This window comes from Fistularia commersonii, chromosome 8, assembly GCF_037954325.1.
Source record: "Fistularia commersonii isolate RoL2024-O1a breed Wild chromosome 8, RoL_Fcom_v1.0, whole genome shotgun sequence".
NCBI classification, from domain to species: Eukaryota; Metazoa; Chordata; class Actinopteri; order Syngnathiformes; family Fistulariidae; genus Fistularia; species Fistularia commersonii.
In genome coordinates, this window is record NC_141291.1 from 10,880,139 (window position 1) to 10,904,268 (window position 24,130).

Sequence of the window (24,130 nt, forward strand, 5' to 3'; positions counted from 1 at the left end):
ATACTTTGGAGTGGTGTGTTTGCTGTAGTGTTTGATTGTGTGCAGCCTTTTCACCTTGGTGTTGTAGCTGATTAAACCCAGAAAATAATAGTGGAAATAAGTGGGAAATCCAATACCCCTCCCCAGAAGCTCGCGCTGGACGTGCAGTCTCTCTTACACTTTAAGGAGCTGTCACTTTGAATCCGCAGAAGGCAGCGAGGCTGAAGATTTCCCACTGACTGGAGAGGAGTCGTTGGCCAGGCTTTCCTTGTCACTGGGAGTTAAGGCAGTCACTGATCCTAATGCTTACACTGTTGTTGCAGCATTCCAATTTTTAATCACTGCGTGACTTGTCAGACTTAATGAGTGCAGTTGGGAAAGAACATACCAATAATGAGAACATCTCAGGCCAATGATAACTTCCTGTTTTACATATATATCCATGATTGGTGTAAAATCTATTGATGGTGTTCGCTGCAAACAACACAGCAAACAGTGTTGCACTCAGGACAATTGGTTTGTGAGAAGAACAGTGAAGACTTTATCCGGTGATTAAATCCATCAACTTTTAACAGAGCCCATTGAGAGCCAATTATTGAGGGAGGTAAAAAAAAACACAACGAAAAAAACTTTTCGATTTTTTTAGTTTTTTTGCATAATGTATGTCTGTGTGTGCATAGATCCAAGCCAGTGCAGTGTGGCTGGCGTGTGTTCTATCAGACGTCTCCCCTCTCCCCTCTAATCCTGTGTGTGTGTAAGAGGAAGTGAACGTGCTTCTTTACCCGTTCATCTGTAACACAGAGCTTGACTCTTGAAAGATCTTGAAAATCCACTACCTGGAACTCCACCATCTGCATGTGCATTCCTTAGAATATCTATGTGTGCGTGTGTGTCTGTGAGCATATTGTGAGCATATATATATATATATATATGCTCACAAACACACACATATATATATATATATGCATATATATATATATATATATATATATATATATGCATATGTCTGTGTGCATGTGTGTATACATACAACCACACACACATATTTAACTATATACACACATGTGTATATGTGTACACACATATACAAATTTATACATACACGTACATGTATACACATACATATATATCCATACATATACATAAATATATACATGTATATACATGCACATCTATAGATTTACACAGTTGAACCCAGTTGGAACAGGGAGGCTACAGGGAGTGGAGGTCAAGAAGTTGGAGGATTTTGACTAGCGGAGAATGTGTAAAAGAGGGGAAGAGACGGATTCAAGCAGGCTGAAATGGATGGAGAAAAGTGTCAGGGATACTATGCGATAGAAGACTATCAGCCAGAATGAAAGGAAAGGTGTATAAGACAGTGGTGATACCAGCATAGCTGTATGGCCTAGAAACAGTTACAATGACAAAAAGAAAAGTGGCAGAGCAAGAGGACGTAGAAATGAAAATGCTAAGGTTCTCTTTGGGAGTGACCAGGATGGATAGGATCAGGAATGAGTCTATCAGAGGAACAGCACATGCTAGATGTTTTTGAGAGAAGGTCAGAGAAGCCGGACTGAGATGGTTAGGTAATGTACAGAGGAGGAATAGCGAATATATTGGTAGACGGATGCTGGAATTGGAGCTGCCAGGCAGGAGGTCTAGAAGAGGACCAAAGACCAAGATTTATGGACTTGGTGAGAGGGGATATGAAGGTAGTTGATGTGAGAGAGGAGGATGCAGAGAATAGGGTAGGTTTAGAAGGTTGGTTCGCTGTGGCAACCCCTGAGAAGAAGATATACATCCATACATACATTTGTATACGCATATATAAAAATGTATATGTATTTATACACATGCACACACATACACACATTCTTTATGTAGATTCTTGGTTATATTTACTAGGTTCACCGAATTGTCAATCTTTTTTACTCTCGTCAATGAATTGAGTAAACAAAACGAAACAAAACGAAACAAATTGAAACAAATTGAAACAAAACAAAACAAAACAAAACAAAACAAAACAAAACAAAACAAAACAAAACAAAACAAAACAAAAAAAACAGAAAAAAAAACAAAAAAAAAAAAACCTTCCTGACATGTTGAATGCAAAGGCTATGGGGAAATACACCATGTATTATATGACAGGAAAGAAATCTTTTATTAACGTTATTAATGTCAAATATTGGTATTTTCCTTATCGATCTATGATTTTAATTTTGCTACCAACCTTCACTTCATAAGCTAGAGTGAAATAGCAAAATGCTTGAAATAATAGCATTATGATGGGGCCCAGTGGGGGTTAAAGGTCATCTTGACGCGCCAGTGTGTCCCCATCCCTTTTATTAATAAACAACATTCATTAAAGGAAGGCTAGGGAGCACCCTAACAGAATATAACCACGTCTTCCCCTTCCTTTGTGTGATAAGAAGAACCCTGGTGATTCCTCACATGGCATCCAAAAAGCTACGGGGGAATTTTTCTCAGAAGCTGCCCCTTCAGCTCAATTCCTCCTTACATTTCCGAAAGCTTTTCATTCGTATCCCCTGGAAACCGCTCCACATTCTTTAAACTCTCCCTCATGAAAAAAAGGAGAGGGAGGAGGAGGAGGGAAAAAAGGCCCTTACACATTTTTTATGCCCTTTGATCACACGTTTATCTTTAAAACAGATGGCTGACCACCATCCTGTTTATATCAACACATGCTTATTTGAAAGAGAGGCCCGCATATTGGGTTAAGCATCTCTCAAAATCCACGAATCGTGAATAAAATGCACATCTATTCCCACCAAAGCTGATGTGCTTCACATTCCCCATCCCCCCACGATATCCCTTTCTGCAGCCGTCACTATATTTCGACGCAATACCCCCCCCCCCCCTTTACAAAAGATAAGCTATTAGTATGATTACTCTTCAATCACTGTACGGACTGAGAAGGCTGTGTACGTCACTTACGGCGATCGGCGACGGTCTGCAGATGCTGGAGAGCCGAGGGCTTAGTTTATCAGCCGGCACCGAAGTAGAATTAGTGTAATTGTTGCTTAATAACGCAGCAAAAGTGCAAATGTGAGAATTTCAAACGAGGGGATCGGTTTTAATCTTTCAGCCGGTCTTTTTCAGAAGTGGAGAACGTTCTGCTGGGAGTTTATTGTACATCAGAAGGCTGTCAGATGTCCTCAGACCCCTTTCAAGGGAGCCGATGTACTCCTTTATACTTTATAAAGTAGCAATTTATATTTTCGGAATTGCATTAGCTTTTGTGACTGCTGTGCTCTCTGCCAGGGTGTTTAACTGATCTCGAAGCTCATGGCACCTCAACCCACAGCCGAGTTAATGATACGACAAGTTCAGAAACTCGCAAGAGCGCGGCCGATGCATCATTTTTTGTGACCATTTTCCAAAACAATATTTGACATCTCTGTCAAAGATTAGACATATTTTAATTGAATTCCCAACACGTAACCTTGGAAACTGCCCCCCGCCTTCCCTGGCTCCGGGAGACTGACACGGCAATCGGCAACAACAGGTTTGCAACCTCTCATTAGTCAATGCGCCGCCTGCGTTTAAGAGGTCATTTTTTGTGTCGAATAAGAGCCTGATGATGAATGGAAGCAGACACTTTTCCCGAGTCGCCGTTGCCATAGTGGACATCGGGGCAATTTAAGCATCACTATATCCACCAGGGGGTTGCCCTCTAGGGTAGGTGGCTGTGCGACAGATAGCTTACGCCTGTCACCGACATCAAAGTTATTGTCATAGGCAACACTTTAAGCACCGAGTTGCTGTGTTAAGAGATGAAAGTTTGCAGCGACACCGGCATGACACCGAAGACAAGAATAACAGGGGGATAGGCACCAGAAAATTAGTTCTCAGAATGTTGCTTACATGGGAACATGCAGGAATATTACCTAATCAGTCAAATCCTCCCAAGCTGACACCTCTTGAGAGACACCCGATGATAGCCCACCCAAACCCTTGTGCCCCCCAGCCGTGGCTCAGCCCCGAAGGAACCCCCAAGAGAGGATCTGTGGTTTGGAGGTTCTCCTTGACAGGCATTCTAAGAATTACTCTCCTAGTTTTGCATACAGTGCAGTATCTCTCCACCGGCAGCACTTTACCCTCAATTAATAGAGTACCGGTGAAGCTGCATATTTTGCATTTCGTAACAATGTGTGTGTTAAACTGAAGGTGATCTTAATAGGATTTTCTGCGGTTGGGAACCAGAGATTAGGAGATTTATACTTCAGAGCTTGAAAATCTGAACAGGGAAGTGTTTTAATCTGAACTCCATTAATAATGCCGGACTAAAAAAAAAGTTTAAGGACAAGACATCAAAAAGAAATGCTTATTACTTTTCTGGGAAAGGTGTGAGTTAGCACATTACATGTGACTGGGAAGGGGCACTGACTTTTCTCTTCCCTGCTCCTGCATGTTTACTGCAGCTGGGGCTTCAAGATAGAAAAAAAAAACTAATATTTGTTCCTTAAACTTCAATTTTCATATGTCAAATCTAGACTCTGAGAACTTCTTTTGTCACTCTTCTTTGCAAAGTTTTATTACAATCCATGTGGAAATTTATTTTCTCTTACTGCGCACGCACACGCACACACACACACACACACACACACACACACACACACACACACACACACACACACACACACACACACACACACACAGACAGACATGCACATTATCTATACATTTGCCTGCAAATGATATGCTAATGACTGACCAGAAAACATTTGTGGCAAGCTTGAGGATGCGGTCTACCTACAAGCGTTAAATATATAATCCATCTGTAATCAGATATGACAGTTAATCAAGTGAGGCATTTGTAATGCAGACATTTGGACAGACATAACTAACTCCATCAGTGTTTGCATAATAAATGTATGATTTTAATGATGTTTCTATTAAGCATCCAACTCACTTTACAAATGATTTGACATGTTTGCTGTTTATTTGTTTTTAAAAAGAGCCTCAAATTATTGCTCAGAGCAATAATTATGATGGGATGCAAGGTGGAGGGGGTCAGATGGGAGGGATTTTAGAGGGGGAAAAAATGTAATTACTTATATATTGGATGAATTCATTTCTAATGATATTCACTGGTTTTGCATGACAGCTGTGCAGACCTATTCAAGATGGCAAGGAGTAGAAGAGGTCCTCTGATGGCAGACAAAGGAAACTATCATTCACAGAAAGTGGATTTCATTGCTCCAAGTAGAGGAGAGACTGCATCTGACACATAAACAAATAAACAAAACGCAGTGGGCTCCGTGGATGAGCTCCTGACAGCCACAAAGACCAGGACATGTGTTCAATCCACTTAAAAAAGAAAAAGAAAACAATGTTCTTCCAACCTCTGCATATGACTGTGTAGGTTTAAATATAAACGTGTGTGTGTGTGTGTGTGTGTGTGTGTGTGTGTGTGCGGTCGATGTGTGCAAAATTTGACCTTTCACTTATATAGCAGGATCAGTATGCATTTACAGAAACATGTAGACATTAAACATAAAACGTGAATATTGTACAAAAATAAAATATGTATTTAAATCCAAAGCTGACATTTTGACAAAGATTAGTATTTTGGTGAATTTACATGGGCATAGTGGAAATCCAAATTTCCCAAAATCCATGTCAGTACACAGTTGAAAACAAATCTAACTTTTATACTGAATGCTTATAAAAGCCCGTCAATAATATTGCATTAGTTTTAAGTTATTTCATAAGACACAGAAGATTTTACCTTCATTCCAAATATTGGTAACACGAACGCAAAATCATTACATAGATTGGGAAAAAAAAAAGGGACCTTTATTGACCTTTATTTCCTCTATATTTTTTATGTCTCTCACAGCAATCCTGTCTACAAACATTGGTTGTTTTTTTTTACATAAAAACACAAAAATAAACCAGAGCAGTTTTGTATTTAATTTCGAAAAAGTTGACTTGTGAACTACTCACTAAAAAAACATGTAAGCGCAGTGGAACCATTACATTTGTAGGATCTCTTAAGTTGGCATTGTGTCTTGTTGGATTTGCTCTGAAGATTAAATCCTCAGCATTTCCGCAGTCCTTCCTGACATGGATCACAGACTATTACGCACTTCCTTACCAAAATGTGTGTTCTTGTATGTGCCTGAACAGGAGGATTGCCCGCAAAGGTTGGTCAATTTAATTACATGTGTGCACAATTGTCCCCTCCTCTCAAGGCCCAACATCTAATCATGATACTGGATGTGCGTCCGCATTTCCACAATGTCTCCCCTGCTTTCCAGGAGGGCCAGGGGCTTCACTGGTTAGCAGCTTTGACGAGGTACCCTATATTGTCTCTTGCCTGGGAGAAATAACCTATCGCACCATCTTAGTGTCAAACTTTAACCTTTCTCAACTTTAATTACACTAAGTAAGTTTGGAGTGTGCCGCAGCGCTGTCTGGCCAACTCAGTTCCATCCCTGCATTGATGGGAAGCCTGCATGGGTGCCACAGCCCCCGCTGCCTCTGACACACTGATGCTTCATAGCACTGACGCTGATGCTGACGCTTGCTTTGGCTTGGTTCCTGACCATGCAAACATTGCTGCAAAACATACACACACACACACACACACACACACACACACACACACACACACACACACACACACACACACACACACACACACACACAGAAAAACACAAACACTGAAAATCACTGCCTCCAGAAGCTGTCTGCAATCATCATTTTGATAGTTCCTGCTTCTTTATTTATACCCACTTGAACAAATTCACTGAAATGTGTTTATTCTCATCAATGGCATGTCACCCAGACAAATACACGTGTGTGCTTATGTAGAGATTAACTATATACATAAGAAGGAAAAAAAAATCACAATAAATGTGCATATAAAGGTCAACCCTGCCTTGCCTGAAAATAAAAATACAAATTCAGTATTTTGGAGAATTTCTCTACATCTTGAACTCATAGCAGCATTGGCTGGTTTTGTTTCTCAGTGATGCCTGAAATGGGAGAGAGAGGGGACAGAGAGAGAAAGAAAGAAACAGAGAGAGTATGACTATGTTTTCCCTTTACTTCTCGCTCCGTATCTATATGTTTGCCCTTTATGTTATCAAAGCTCCCACTGTGGTCATGGAGGATATTTTGCTTTGGAGGAGTCATTCCAAATAAACAATTAAACAAATGTCACCCTACCTTTTCCTTGGCTCTAACATTGTAATACGATCTGCTTCTGCGCGTGGAATTGATGATTCATCACGAGATCCGCAACCATGTGAACTGACAGCTTCGACATGATAGAAAGAGAAGACTGTAACGGAGGTGAATATATAAAATGGAGCAACATATACAAAGGCAATATTGTTCTCTTGCTTTGGTCTTTTTTATTTTTTACTACACGTTCTGCAGGGTTGACTCGGCCAATCTGATCGATTCACCAACTCGCCAAATGCGCAACTCCTATGTGCAGCCTTATGATAATAGAGGCTTTAAGAGTCATCTAATTTTGATGATGAATTGAATTGCCATAGAACGCCAAGAAGAAGTTACTGTGGCAACCACATGGCCTGTCAATCACTTGCAATCAGTCTTTTTCTCTGTTCATTGCTTGATGTGTCAAGATTAGGACCTTCTCGGCGGGGGGTTTGAAAACACTTAGAGGAAAAGAAGAACCGTGAGGAAGTTCTGCGGCTGATGTTTGGAAACTTTGTAGAATGTGACCCCTTGCCTCTTACTTGCCTGCCGCTGGGAAGAAGTGAAAACTTGACTTTCTAGTGCCATGAAGGCCCCGCTCTCCAATTTACACCACAAGGAAGCACACAAAAACAGTCTCCTTGCAGCTGTTATAAAATAAATTGTCACAATTAGAACTGCGTGTTATCTCTTACTCTGGACCTCTACAGTAGATGCGCCATTCATCTACTTCACCTACAAAGACAGCATGTGTTTCTGACCACAGAGGCATATAATTAAATGCCCACGTTGAGAATAGCAGTCCATTTAAATGCTAATGCCTCCCATGTTTGAGTGTTAGGCAAGGGTTCCAAATGTCCTACAGTATATCATGCCTGCTCCGAAGATAAGGACCCTCTTTTCCATGCAAAATTCGCGAAAAACCGGTTCAACTGCAACCAAAGAAATGCCGTGTTTATCATTGCAGAAGAAAAAGCTTTAAAAAGCTATTATCTAACAAACTCTTTTAATTAGGTCACATCTAAGCATATGTGGCAGCAGCCACACATTTGGAGGCAGGACAATGAATGGTGGCATTACATCCTTCAAGAGAAGGCAAAAGCCATATAACAGAAACACACAGGCTCCAAAGATCTTAATTCCCCATTAGTTCCTTATTCTCTTCAGTGACAAAGACTGGACCTTTTCAGTCCAGTGTTCCCTTGCATACCAAACTCATTCAACAGAGGAGACCTTTACCAAGAGTAATGCTCTATTCAAGCCATCTTAATTACAATTTTAAACCATTATTTGTTTCAACACCTGGTTAACCTATTCAGACCTGTTTAAATCCTCTTTATTATCCCAGGTGTGATGGGAAGGCACTGCAAAGTGAAAGGGTCCCGTGTGTATCAGGAGCATAATCAGCCCGGCACTATATGGTGTTGAAAAGCTTTTGGGATAAAATCAGATGTTACCCACTCCAGCCCTGGAGTAAAATAGTGGTCGCTGGATTACGCCTGAAAAGAGGATTTTGTCAAGGATGTGTCCTCAACTTTTCTCTTTTGGCTCTAAAGCATCATGAATAGCACAGGTATTAAGGACCAGAAATCTCAATTGTGGGCTTAAAAGCAGTTGGCTTTGTTGTGCATTTTTGTGCATATATTTGTGTTGCAGTTAAGAGTCTTAGAGAGCGAGAGGCCATGCTGCGTCATGGAGGACGAATGGTGTTTCTATTAGGGCACGTAGTCATAGAAAAGGTACTCTCATCTTCTAAGCTCCTTTTCTCTCGCCATCTTTAACCTACTTTGAAGTTGCAGTCAGTTGTTACAACGGTCCGCCGTCCATTATATCATCATTAACAAAGCTTTGCACAGGAACTTGACCCCCACCGGGCTTTTGTTGCTATGGCCACTCACGGCTTACCTGTCTCAGATACTTATTTGGGATGATCCCATCCAATAGGAAATATCAACAGAGTGGAATAATAGGACACCGTGATGGAAAATGGGAGTAAGAATATCACATCGCCAAAGCCTTTTTTTTTCTCTTCCTGAATTCACTCAATGCCTTTTCCAATTTCCTCGCCCAGCACCTACATCCACAATGGCTGGAGGCTGTTTGTATACACCTCCCGCTGCGTGGTTCAAATATAGCGCAGGCTTCAGTATGGTAAAGGATAGCCACACAAAGTTCTGATTAACGAATTAACACCCTCTAATAGCCCTTCACCATCCTCCCCTAAATGGATTAAGGCCCCTCTCTTATACTTTCTTTTGCACAAAATTTAATTAAGATTTAGATTTGGTTTGAGCATACCAGGACAGATTCATGCTGCATTCACGATGTATTTCAATTAAGGGGCAAAGCGACTTAAGCTGATTCACCAATAATTAGACTATTCCCTTTTCTTAAATGGTATCCAATTATGCGTTATCTCTGGATAATTCAATTTCCCCGTAGGTCTCGTGGATACTGGAGCCATCTATTTTCTTTTAAAGGTCGTCCTCACCAATTCGGGGTTCCGCTGAGTGGCATCTCAATTCGTGGATTTGTTTTGTTTAGCAATCCACTCCGTGGTTGAGTATTACTTTATAGTCCACTCAAATTCAAGATACTCCCATTAGACGTGTAATTAACAGTCATGAAAATACAAATGTTAAAAAAAGGTATAAGTCAACCTCTGCAATTTGTTTTAATCCGTTTTGTGATTGGGCCTCCCAAGGTTATTGTCCATGTATTTGCATAGTGATTTAAAACAACAGAGTTGTCCTGCCCAGTGTCAATTTACTCAAAGCAGCAGGGGTCAGTGGCCTGGCCACTGACCATTACACAGTGGGACAAGGGCGTCCAGCTGACTGTCCTTTTAATCGACAACAGCAGGCCTAAGGAATTTAACAGCATGGGATTCACCATTTTTTTCTTTGGCAAATAATGTTTATGGAAGATTTACGAGTTACTGGAATTGTCTGGGTCCCCCTCCCGACCACCCCCACCCTTTCAGGTCATTCAGTTAGTAGCTGTGAATGTCTTGGTTAAAGGGGGTGACAAGACAATTGAAGGTGTCATCTAATTATTTTAGCCCAGTGCAACACAAACCCACTACCAGGCTGGAATCTCTGGCCTTGGCTCAGTGATATGAGGTAAATGGGTTAAAGCAGCAGGGGTGATGCCAAATGCGGCTCTCCTGGAGATGCTCCCCAACCTCTGCCATCTTAAAAGTGAATCAAGGACCTGCAGGACAGCAATTTGATTAGATAGGAAATACATTCAGTGTAAAGTAAATGAAATCACCTGCTTTATATGCAGGCTGTGCATAGAAAGGTCAGGTGCCGCAAAGTTCAGCCAATGCGCGCCACTGACCTCAAGAGCCAGCCAAAGTAAACATATCTGTGGCACCGGAAAAAAAAAAAAAAAAAGAGATCCTTGTCTCTAATTGGTCAATTTATATGGAGCTTTCAAATGATCTTCCTTGGCCGGCCACAAAAAACTCCGATCGAAAACTCTTTTGCATGGATGAGAGCAAAGCAGAAGGCCGCAAGACAAAGTCTGTCCCGCAGCCAGGTTTTCCCCTGTTTGTAAATCAGCTGTGAGTAATGAATACTAGGAAGCGGCCCTGCTGCAGGGTTGCTCCCGCACTGCTGGACCCTCCCGTGCTCCCCTGTCGACATTGCCTTCCCAAATCTGTCCTGATGCGGAGTCTGTCAGGAGGCGCCCCAGGGGGCACGCCGATAGCCCAAGTGCCCTGCCCCCATCTCTTTGCTGGACCCAAGCCAGCTGAACCGTGTAAGTCCCTGCCATCGCAAACATGGTGACCTCAAACAGGATTGACAGATCACAGACCGTGGATGCTAGGCCACCAGCCAGTGACGTCCGTCGTTATAGGTGGTTAAAAAAAAACAACAACCTGACAACAGGATGTTGTCACATAGATGACTTTAATAAAAATCAATTTAAGGGGCATCAATAAAATCCAGGCCATAGTGTTTTGTGCATTTGTAAAAATTACTTTTAAGCTCAATAAAATGCCTCTGAATCCAGTTTTTCAGGAGATTTCTACTGTGGCAAATTCAAAGGCTGTCTGTTTAATTCCCCCTATTTTCCCTTTGCTGGTTCACTGCTGCATCCTTATGCCTGATAAAAAGCCCTGACTATGACGACCACATGGGTCCCCAAGCGCACATTAGAGAGCCTGGGGGGTCCCTAAGTGTCACCCATGAAATCAAAATGTTAGGGTATGAAAAACAGGGGAGGGACCGCTAGTAATTCTCATTATTGTTAAACGTTTGTCGTCCCTAGTGTTGACTTTTCCTTTTCCTGCCTCCGCAGCCAAGAAACAACACGACCCGCTGTCAGCCGTAAAAGCGGCGGATGGGGAGAAAATCCTCTTAAGTCGGAGTATGACCCGAAATTAATTACAACAAGATCTGACCATTTAAAGGTTTCAAATTTTACTCACAACATAATTTTATTATTGTAAAATCTCTTGCTAAAGCCTGCGAGGGGCTGAACAATTATAGTGATACATTTGAAGGATGGTAATTCTCGTTTTAAAGGTCAATTGCAATTTGTCAGCAATTAATGTACAGGCAGAACTACAGGACATTCACATCATTTACGCTGTAACCCCGCGAAATCCATTCTGCGGCTTTGAGTGGCGGAGAGAAAAGAATCTCTCAATGGCAGATTTCTGACATCTATAATGGCTTAATGTCTGCTTTTGACAGAGATATTGGGGGAAGAAGAGTTACTCTTTGCACATTGGCGTGGCCCAGAGGCTTTTGCTGTCACAGCTGATGACAGTAACTTTCTCCATGCAGATTAAATTGGTGTTTACAGATTTGCCCTGGGTGTACATTTTTCCCCCCGCTGGGCTCCACTGGCTGATGATGAGTCGCAGATGAGACCAACCGTTCGACACTGATGCTTACGCTTCCATCACACTGAGCTCGTGCGGGCTTACCAGGCGCTACGAGCCCCACAACGCTTTCCACTCCAGCTCTGTAAATGGCGCCATATTACAAGCTATTTACATTTGACAAAAAAATTGCTACCGCTGTCACGTGGCGGATTAAGACTGCCAAGAAAGACTAGAGAATTCAGCATCATCATTCATTATCTTGATGGTAAATTCAAACCAAAGGTCTCCATCACATTACAGTAGATAGCGATGGCGTCCCAATGTTTTCGTACTGCGAGAGTTGTTACAGCTGGTCAGTAAGAATGTGCTCAAAGTTTAAAGACACAGTGGGTTGTTTTTACAGATGCTTTTTTTTTTCTTTTTTCGTGGGACCCCACTTCAAAAGGGAATGGGATCTGGCTCATCGGAGGGAGAACTTTGTTTCTTTTTTTTTCGCATGTGAATCCCCTCCAACTGCAAAGAAATATGTTACTCCTTAGTGATATAGCGCATATAAACAGTTTTGAGGCTGCACGTGCGTGTTGCTGACACAACGAACGATAATTTGGAAATACCTCGAGGAACACATCAGCTCAGTGCTTGGTTTTCATACGACTAGTAATAGTTGTGTGATAAAAAAAGGGAAAGCAAGTTGACCTCTGTAAAATATGAATGAAAACCCCCCTTTTCCCCACTGGTAATGCAAAATATTAAGTAGTTTGTTAGATGTAATTTGCATTGATTAAACTTTAAGTGTACAATTGAGGGCCAGCGTATACTGATTGCCTGAAGTGTTTCATGCAGAATATTTACTCTGAAGGGCACTTTGTTAGTGCAAATTAACTGCTTGGGGAAAAAAAATAAAAGAAAAATGAATGAGTTGGCAGTTTTCAATACCTTGGTAGTGACATCTTGTACTTTCACCCCTTTGATTAAATCCTGCAGATATAAATTGCGGAATTCTACTAAATATTGTGAATGTTATATAGGATATACAATTATTCAAAATTGCACAGCAAGGTAATAACTTTTGCATTTGGAGTTGTTGTCTTTTTTATCCATCTCCAAACATATCAATGCGTTTAGATATTAGATATTCAATGCAAGCGGTGAATATCCAGAGCAGCTTCTATATGTGTATTCATTTCAAGTTGTAAACAGCAGATTGCAAGCACAGGGTTGTTATCGAGTTTTGGCCCCTGGCGAAGGATTGATCCACTTCAGTCCAGCAGCAGGGGGGCGGGAGCTCTGGAGGGGCTCAGCAGGGCTCCAAATCAATAAGGTTAATAGATGTGGGGGCCACGCAGTCAGAGGTGTGCAGCCTGGCATTTTCGGTGCCAATGAGGAAAATTCCTGATGACGAGGTGTCTCTTTTAGAGGCTGCATTAATGTCAGTCTGATTACCTGGAGTCAGGACGGAAGATATAGCGGGTTGGTGGGGCCTCGTCCCTTCTGGCCATTAACTAGAATTAGCTTTACAAGGAGACCCTTCAGATTGGAGTCGTCAGCTTGCCACCTCTTCATCCACCGTCCATTGAGAGCAAATTGCCTGCCCCTCCCTCCTTTCCTCCAAAATCTATTCTTTCACTCTGATTTCTATAATGCCAACAGTTTCATAATCACTTGATTAGTAATTTCCTTTCATTTTGGAATCTGCAGAGGGAGCTTTCATTAAGTTTTTTTTTTTAAAACCCTCGATTATTTTTAAGGCATTCCACACATCAGCTTTGCCCTGAAAATGTAATTTGATGAAAGCATTTATCCAAGTAAATAATGATATACATGAAATCAACAAAATGTTAAACTAAACTAACAGTTTCACTGCCTTGGTATGACTTGTAATACACCTTCCCTTTCTGGAAGTAAACTGATTTTTAGGGGATAAGTAGCGGAAGTTACACACTGAGCCTTTTTGTAAACTCTCCTCACATAGAAAGTTTGCGCTTATGGCTTTCCCACACTGTGATATCCAGCACACTATTAAGATTTCTGAATAGGGCCTTTCAGACGTACAGCAGAGTTGAATGGTGACATGCAAATGCGGCGCTTGCTGATCTATTCTTTCAGTACCTGACTCATGTCTATACAGACTTGTGAGTGCTATGCTTTGTGTGTGTGTTGTGGTAGAGGGGGGCACTTGGTGAGGTGAAGGCTGGCCAGTGTCACACCTGCAATTAGCCATGCACCTGCATCAGCTGGATTAAAGTGTGCAAGCAGAAGTCATGCTGACTCCCCTACCCTTAGCCCCCCCCCTCAAAACAAAACACAGAAGTCATTTGCAATAAAAGAATCAGTTGTCTCCTTTTCCCCCCATTTCAAAAGGACCCTTTGCATAGGAAATCAGTTGTCTCTCCCTTCATGGACACCATGCCGTGTGGGCTCCCATGGAAATGAGTTTTGGCATTGTTGTGCGGAGGCACTCCCCCTCTAATAAATCGAGGAGGATTAAGGGAGAAGAATGTAATAAAGGATAGTCATTTCATCATGACAGCCCATTTTTGGAGGGGGTTGGGGTAGACTGAGATTTAAAGGATAATCATCCCCGGGTTTATTTCCATAACATGCTTTACAATCTGCTTCTTTGAACTTTGCTGCCACTTATGTTGCTAGATTTGTAGGAGGAAACGAAGAGAGAGAGAGGAGAGAGAGAGAGAAATAAATAAATAAAGCATTACAATCAAATGTTCAATGTTTGAGACTTCAGTGACATATTAGAGACATCTAAGTGAGTTATTAAACACTTATGGCTCTTTCAAGATTATTACGCGTTAATCTAAATACTTTGAAGTATGTGTGCGTGCATGCGTGTAAAATTTTTGGCTTGTAAAATAAGGCTGTAGCCATAAATGATATTTATCAAAGGGTCTTGTGTGCTGAAATTCACCGCAGCTCCTCTCTTTACTCATTTTAAAGAAAAAGACATTTTTGACTTTAAATGAAATGGACCTCAAGTGGCTGAAACGTTGTGTTTGGTCTGATCGCGCTGCCAAAATTTCTCCCGACGCCTGGTCTCAGATTCAAGGAACTCCAAGGGAGCGTCTGCCCACTCCCTCCCGCCTGTTTGCTTAGTCTCAGTACGTGATTGGAAACACTTCAGGATTGGTGGCCGGCAGCAGGTGAGGGGGTCCCAACGCTTTGAAGTCTCAGCTCCTTATTGATCTTCAGCATATTCCGAAAATCAAAGAACACATCAAAGGCATAGCTAAACTCTTAAAGACTCTGCGCTCCCCTCCCCTGTCCGACCTCCATCCCCCCACCCCAAAAAAGGGCACCAGTGACAGCGTGAACAAGCAAAGCAGGTGGCGGCTGCCGGTCGGAGCGTTCACCCCTCCAACCCCAGATGGCCCGCTGAAGGCTCCCCGCTTTAACGTCCGACAGCAACGCGGGTCCAGGTTTGATTGGCACTTGTCTTTCATTAATGGGGGAAGAAGCGGCTCGGGGAAGCCCTTGGTTAAACTAATTGGTCTGTGGAGATTCAGCTACAAAGGCGGGATTATGGGTGGAAATAGCTTTCTTTTTTTGGTTTTGCAACAACATGGATTGGGAGCACATCATCACCATAAATATCAATCAATTATCATGGACTGCTCTGTGTGATGAGGAAGAGAGCCTTTTCCACACGTTGTTCTGTTGATGTGGTTAAAAGAAGCCCGCTGGTAGAGAGTCCACTTAAAGTTTCAAAACCACAGGGATTTGGACTTGAAAACAATGTGATTCTGGTCCAACACCGCTACCCTTGGTTCACCAAAGTGACATTGGAGATTGTCAAAGAGAAAGAGACTAATCTTTTTCTGTGACATTTCTGCGTGGCATGACAAGTTGATTGTAAAAATCGAATTGTGAAGCAGAGTTCACGCCGCAAAACTTTCAAAGTTGTCATCTCACCAGAGTGCTCAGCACTGCAGCGCTCGCCGTCTGTCATCTTTATGTCTTTGTGGTCTTTGCGGCGACAACGCTGGATCATCAGGAAGAAGAGTCCCTCTTCTGGGCTCATTATCACGTTTTGTCAAAGCCAAGTATTTGATTCCACCCTACAAGTACTGGCAAAGAAGCTTCGGATGGAAGTTCTTGTCCCTGAAAAGATGTCCACAAACAATAAAAGCTGTTTAGGCACTGATCTGGAAACTATTGACTGCCTTCTTCCACAAGCCAGCAGGAACTATTTGGAATGAAATCGCAAATTGGAATATTCAGGACAAGACAAAAAAAAACAACAAAAAAATGTATGATAAAAACACATATTATTTTCAAGTACAAAATATAATTAAAAAAAAATAAAATTCAATCTATATGAGAATAAGAATAAGAATAAGAATAAGAATAAGAATAACTTTATTTATCCCGAAGGAAATTAATCATATTTAATTTTTAGAATTTGTTCTTTGCACCATCATTGTCTTTGTCATCCAACAATATTCACATGTGTTGGTGTTGGTTCATAAAATGACCAGTGCGGAGATCTGTGGAATGCATTGTGGAAGTATGTCATTTCCGTTGGACGACGAAATTCAATTCCAACACAACATGCCACTATTAAAAACATCATACCATCCTTTGATAAGAAAGTTATAGTGGCTCAATTGCAGTTTTAATAAACCCTGCAACGCCCGTATACCTCAAAGGTAGGAACGAGCATTTATTTGTGCTGTGTGTGTCACTTTTTAATTCACGTGAGACCGGGGAAGAAAAATGTGATTTTCTATTTTGACAATGCAATCTGTAGTGATTAGTACAACGTGGCGCAAAAACTAGTTAGCCAGACACAGCTCCATGACAACTTATCTCTGTGACAAGAAATAGCCTGCAAAGCCATCACCCCTGCAGGCCACGAGTCGACTATTGGCAGGATTGATGACACTAAAGCAAATAGGTGGGTACCGCAATTGGAACATCTCTCTGAAACTCCAGGATAAGGCCACACTTCAACCGCAAGCTCCCCCTCTGATATACGCCTGTCCTCTGCTCTCCTTGGGTGCACATGGGAGTTATTTGAGCCTTTCTGAGACCAGCGGGGAGCAGCGCTGCCCTCTGGCTCACTGTTGGATTACCCTCATTGCGTGAGTCTTTGGCCTCTTTCCTCTTGTGACGACACAGGGTTGAGTTCACAAGGGGCTGATTTAACTCATTCACCGCAGTCCACTGCCACTAGCCACATGCCTGCCAGCCCACTAATTCCAACTCAACACTAAGTGTTGCTGAAATGAGGAGACAAAATGCCTCTTTGAGCTGATTCAGACAGATTGAATTTTTTGGGGGGATGATGGGTTGATTTATGCTCATCACTCCACAGGGAGTTACTTTGCTCAAAGCTCTACTGTAAATGTGTATTCAACACTTTTTCTTATTTGCTTTTATTCGCATGAGGTTAGGCTGCGGTTTGGTAAATATATTTGGACTGCTTTAAAAAAAACATGAGTTGTCAAGAACATATTTTTATATAAAGACCTTAATGTGCAATTGCTTTTTAATATTTAATGGTTTTAAATCATTAGAAATGCCAAACATTATCTATCTATTTCTTGTTTTTTATGTTATATGACGATAAATCAGCATTGGGACTAATGTAGACACTGCCTGGTGGTGGGATATTTATTTCCTCCAGTCTGCGCAGATAATGGCATGCAAAAATTTTGATTATGCTTAACAAGTCAAACGAGAAGGGAATATGTTCAACAGCAGTTGGAACCAAATCACTATCACAATGAATATTTTCACAAACAATTGATGGGAAGTGAGTGTTTTCACATTCACACTCTGTACTGTCGAGGGGAGATGAACGACTTGGCTATAAAATAATCCCGTACATTACGTGATACCAAGAGGATCATAATTTACAGGAGTGGTGTGCAATTCGCAATAACTTTTCATTCTAGGTTGAGCCAGAAATTCAACATAAAAATGCATTAAAAATATAGATATATACATGCACAAATCTTATACTCATTGGGATGATGTGTTCACAAGTGTTGCAGCAAAACAAAACAGACAATATTTATATGCACAAAAAGATGCCAATAATGTTAATGTGTTTGCAAAGATACTTTACAAAATATATAGATATTGTTGCCAAGATGCAGGTAGTTTTTTTATGTTTATTTATAAGCATTGTCCATTGGTCTGAGTGAGTGAGTGAGTGAATGAATGGCTGAATGTCCCAATAGGTGGCCACAGGATGGCTACAGCCCTCTCAATGCTTCGCGTGGAGTATAAATTGATAATGCATAAATTTAGGAAATCACTAATGGCAGAAAAAAATTGGTTGCTGACATTACATGAGACATTGCTCCTATACTTTTACTCATACATTATTCTATATCACAAACATTACCTGTATACAAGGGATTTCAGGTCTATTATGCTTTCATATAGGGTTGTATGCAGCATACAAATAAACCAGGTTATTCCAACTGTGAGAAGAACAACAAGATCATTTACGAGCAGATTTATTGATACAAACTATTAGATTTTATCATTGATACACTGATGCCACAGAAACATGACCAGATGTGTTTGTGGGAGGGGAGACAAGTGATAAGTGCTAGTACCGAGGGACCAGCTCGGAATCTCACCACATCACAGTGAATAGGAAAGGGAATACAACTGCATTCTTTTAGCTGCTGTTCTGAAAAATCATTCGAAGCTTGTGATACATATTAAATGAAAACCCCATACCAAAATCAAATAGCTGTTAAACCCAGTGATGCTAAATGTGGAAATAATAGCTAAAAAAACAGAACAAATTGATTTCATTTACTGCAGGGATGCAAAACATTTATCAGCCGTTTTACTTTTGGGAAGCTCCCTGTAATTGCATGTAGATTAGAATGACCGTTCAATCCTGTTTCACTGGATGCCATCGCTTTGCTCACAAAAACAAAAAAAACAAAACAAAACTAAATGCTTATCCTGTTCTCTCTCAGGAGACCGAACAATAATACATACAATGAACCCATTGACCCTTGAAACCCGTCTTTTAACTCGGTGTGGGGATGTCATGTTTTTACTGGCTGTGTTTCTCAAGGGCTTCACTTGGTCTAAGTGGCTTGTACAGCAAATATCTTTAGCCTCCTTAACGGAGGCACCCTGACATCTGAACAGAGACATCCCACTGATGTCTCAGGAGTCCAAACTCCAGTAATGTTCTCACATTAATAGGGCAAACAAGAGACAATATTCACATTGAGGCTATGAAATCAAGATAGTGCAGTGTTCAAACTTCACATGGATTTTGTGTGACATAACTACCATCGTAGAGCTGGGGTGTAAGAAGGGAAAGATGTATCACGAAGAAAATAGTTGCAAAAACAAAACTTTCCATAATTATATGTAAGGATCTTGAATGTATGAAAGGGACAAGAGGATGTCACTGTTGGCGCAGAGGATGTTTCCTCTGCTTGGAGTTTCTGATCCATGTCATGTAATTAAAGCCTAAACAGGCAAAGTCATGTCTTTCTTGAGGAAAGTAATGCATTAATTGGCATCTTTTCAGAAAATTCACTTCTGTGTATGTGTGTGTGCATGTGCCGGTGGTGGTAGGGGTCCAATGAACTGCGAGTTCCCACTTTGACATGAGCCATGCACTTTAAATTGTATTTCTTAACATACTTCCTTCATGGTGTTTCAGCAAGGGACAATTGCAATGTTTTAAAAGGGTGTGAAAAAGTCTGCTGGCTTTGGTCAAATGAATGAACTATGGCAGACTGGAGATTGTGAATAGGCCTTTTACAGGTCACAGAGTCCATTCAAGCCCCTGACATTGTTATTATCTGACCGTCTTGGATGTGCCTAATTAATATTCTAATCATAAGCCTTCAGAACATTGTAAGCAAAATTATATGCCGAGTACCATTTGCTTACTCTGCCGCTCACAGAGAAACAACCAATCTGGAGGAAATAAAAACAAGAAAAGGGCTCAGAAAAAAAGAAAAGAAAACTTCTCTCCCTCCAAAAAAGTGTCCTCTCTGTCCCCCTTTTCTAGACTTTAGACACGAGTAGTACATTTTGTACTAAAGTAATAGTTAGAAAATCCCCCCCAAACAAAAAAAAACAGATAAAAATAATTGGTTATGCTAAATTCAGATTAACACTGCAGTAGGTACTGAGGAATTATATTAAATTTCTTTTTTAATAGTTTAGAAACTAAATGCATTTATAGAAATGTTACTTCAAATGATAGTTTCTAATACCGATCTGTCAATTTTACAATATAAGTTCTAAAAATTTTCGTTGACAAATGTAACCAAAATAAGAAAGTTTCCATTGATATCCACTTTTGCACCGATAAGTCTCATCAATTTTCAATGGAAGTGCAATGAAAAGGCATTTTCAGTTCAAGAAACGTTCAAAACTCCAATCACCATTGTTTCTCCTCAGCTTAAAACTTGTCATGTCCTTCTTTATTGAGAGCTAGAAGTTATGAAATGCTGTCCCAAGGAAGACCTACTTTGTTTTTAGGGTCGGGGCAGCCTTGTGAAGGAGCTCCTTCAAAGGAAAAAGCAAAGGGACCAAAATGCTAATTTCCGCACAATGATAAATCTGCAGTATGAAATTGTCAGTACAGAGCTCTTGCCCCGAGGCTGTACGTTATTGCTTTATTCTATTAGTCAGTTATTACCAGCAATCACAGTCAGCCCCTTCTGCCCCCCGCACACAAAGCCCCTTTTACATTACATTTATCAGGCGTTGTACAAACGTTGAAAACATATGACGGCAACCCTCAGAGCTGTGTTTCCTCCAGGGCTCGGGGGGCTCTGCTCAGGGAAGGGACCTCCAGCTGGCCCACAGTGCATCTGTTCACTGAGCTGGGCGGCAGTGACACCATGAGGGCCGCTAACATTCCTCTCCACCGAGTGCTCACATCCTATAGAATCTCAGTTTGAATGTAGTTTCTTTTCGTGTTGGAGGATCTTTCACATGCTCTCCGTTTAATGCTCGCAGTCAAGTGTCAGCAACCAAGTGTCAGCAACCAAGTGTCAGCGGGGCTGTCAAATACATGTTTCTTCTAACACCTTTGCGATGGGGCTAATCACTTGACTATACACTTCTAATTGTGTTACCTCCTTGCCCAGATGTTCAGCCCTATGCCCTCTCTCCACCCACTCGCACGGGAACAGCAGCCCGAGGCTATTTTCACCACTATCTGCAAAGTAATTACCACACTGTTTTCTATAATGCCAAGGCAATCATAGGGTGATAACATGCAATTAAGGATGTACTGATTTGTACATAGGCAATCTTGCATCTCTCCAGACCCAAAGATAAAGTGCCCATTTAAAAATGTCAAATTCTAGTTGCTTAATCTGATTATTGTCAATTAATATGCATGTTTCATGATCTGGGAACGCCAAAGGTAGACATTGATAAATTGGGCTAATTTCCATCCGAATTTGTGCCGAAGACACTCCATTTGGGCGAATGTCACTCTTTTTTGTACCGCAATCTTCAGGCGATACACGGCCAAGGTAAAAGGTTTCGACATCATAGCTTTTTTTTTTTTTTTTTTTTCAGAATTTCAGAATCTTAAAAAGAAGCAACATGTCTATCGGGAAGTGTTGGGATACAATTGTAGTGTCTTTTTTTTCCACCTTGCATATCCTGAGAAGTCCTGCCGAAACTGAGCAGGCAGCCATGGATGACAGGTGGCAGGGGGCCTGGGTGTCTATAAGTGTCACCCAGGAGGGTAGTGTGAACCCGGGCCACGGGAGACGGCACCGTCTGCCCGTCTTTACCAGCAATTCCCTCCTCAGAAATAACGGCCTTAAAATGTCAACTGGGGACAAGTTCAAAAATGCCATTTCTACAAGGAGAAAGGGAAAACCTTTTTAAGAGGAATTATATTTGCAGTTGAATATATATTACTATTCAAAAATATGTGTGTTTTCTCCCAACATTTGAAATAATTGAGTAAACTGTCTTAGTGAGCCAGCAGCTCAAATGGGGAGGCAACTCCGTCACATTTGAGCAGATTCTTCAATTTTGCCTGAGGGAGAGTGGTGCTCACCGTTTGAAGATTAAAACATCCACTGTCATTTCCTGCTCCAGTGGTTGCTTTAGCAAGAAGAGTGGAGATATGAATTGTATTTTCCACCCCCTTCAGAGCTGATTATCAAGAGCCAGCCTTTCACTGGCCTTCATGTTTCATGGTGGTCTCAGGAAAAAGCCACCAAAGAGGAGGAATCGGAGGGGTGCAGATCAGCTGTGTGTTGTATTTGTGTAAGCCATTGTTCCAGCCGAGCAAAAAAGGTGAAGCATGGCTTAATCCCTTCTACTTCCTTATGTGCTTCTTGTGTGTGTGTGTGTGTGTATGTGTGTGTGTGCTCACACGGTTGAATCCATGAATGTTCCCCCAGACCCCTGAGTCTGTCTCTGTTTTTATGTGTGTCTCTGTATTGGCGCGTCTCTCAATGTGGTTGCTGGTGTGTTCAGACCCACCATTTAGTCTTCCCCCTTAGCTCATCAGTGTGTTGTCAGCAGCCGGTGCAGGCCAGAGAAAGACTTGGAATCGGACTGGGTGACGTGGTGGGGGGCTCTAATAGAGCTATCAGTCAAGTGCCTGTCCAGCCGACCATACCACAGGGCATTCGCGTTAATGCTCAGGCACATGGCGTAAGCGCAGAGGAGCAGGGCTGTTTGTCAAAGTGCATTCAATGTGAAGGAAGTTGTTAGTTAAGTGTGTTTGCCCTGTCACCTGGTTACATGACTGCGCCTCCGACTCTGTTCCGACTGCTGGTCAGCTGGCTTGCGGTTATTTCTTTTTTTCCTGCCCCACCACTTTACTTTTGGTTTGCAGATAATCTCACACCTTCATGTCTGCTTCTATGAAACCTCAGTTCAGTTCTGGCCGTGGAAATATTAAATTCTATTGAAATCCAGCCCCTCAAGCAAGCATAACTGGTCTATATTGTTTATATTGCAATACCTTCAATATCTATTTTCAGTATTATATGACTGCAATATTGCTTTTTAATTTTACCATAAAAAATGTTGTGGAAATACCTTTTTTTTTTTTTAGTTAATCAAAGGTTCTTTACAGAGATTGCAAAACAAGCACAATGTGTATACAAGTTTCTACTGCCTTATTTTGGGGGAAAATCGGAGGCAAAAAAACTTCTTGGTGAATGCTGCAGCAATGAAGTTTTCATTCTCGAGGCAGTGTTTGCGAGTGTGCGTGTGTATGTGTATGTGTATGTGTGTGCGTGTGTATCTGTTTGTGTGTGTGTGTGTGTGTGTGTGTGTGTGTTGCGATGGGCTTTGCTGTGCCAGGCCCAGAGGTGATTGGTATCAGTTTTGATTTAACCTCATGTTGCACTTGTGATGGCACCTCTCTGGTGATGCCGTCTCATTCCCACACTGATGGCAGCGCCGTGTTCTAACCAGATTCATTGTCTTGCTCCAGTACACATTGGCTGCACCGGTAAATGATCAGGCCCAGTGGGATAACACCAGCTAAACGCCACACAGCAGTCAGTTATCACGTAAGCTGGTTAACAGACCAGATGATGTCCACCTTGTGAACCTTGTTTACCATGACATACTGTATCATAACCCTGTTCAGAGCAACCAATCGATAATAGGACCTAAAAAATAATCAGCAAAAGTAAATATTCAGACCATCTGTGTTTTTAGAGAAAATATTCAAGTGTAATATTTTTACAGGTTTATTTCTAGTCTTATGTTACACATACCATTCATCTTACAAAGGTCACAGAGCTTGAGCTAACCTGAATAAGGCAGCTCAACATGATTTTGTCATTGTCATTGTGGGAAACATTGGTGGTTTGTCCAGAGGGGGCCACAATCGCCCGAATCAACTGAAAGTTCAACATCGCTCTGAGCAGAACATCTGCAGAATTTAAGGTATGTTTGTTTTTAATACTTAATCTAAACCTTTTCACTGATTCTTGTGTGGATCAGTGAAGAAATTTTCATTACCATGTGATATCTAAACAAAATCAGTTAAAAACAAGAGCTCTTTGGTAAAAATAATAAGATAATGATTGCGAGTCAAGTTGAAATGTAACAGTGAAAAATAAATATTTTATGTATGTTTGTTGTAAACCAACAAAAGTACTATATTTC

The 24,130-nt window shown here is 41.3% G+C and overlaps 1 long non-coding RNA gene across 1 annotated transcript in view; it reads right to left on the reverse strand.

Annotated features, from left to right (window-relative positions):
* Positions 1-15,988: 15,988 nt before the first annotated feature.
* The window catches only part of LOC147231905 (uncharacterized), a 77,218-nt gene continuing 69,076 nt past the window's right edge, over positions 15,989-24,130 (reverse strand). The window contains exon 5 of the long non-coding RNA XR_015106522.1: positions 15,989-16,126. This is a non-coding gene — a long non-coding RNA (uncharacterized LOC147231905). The remainder of the gene's footprint in view (positions 16,127-24,130) is intronic.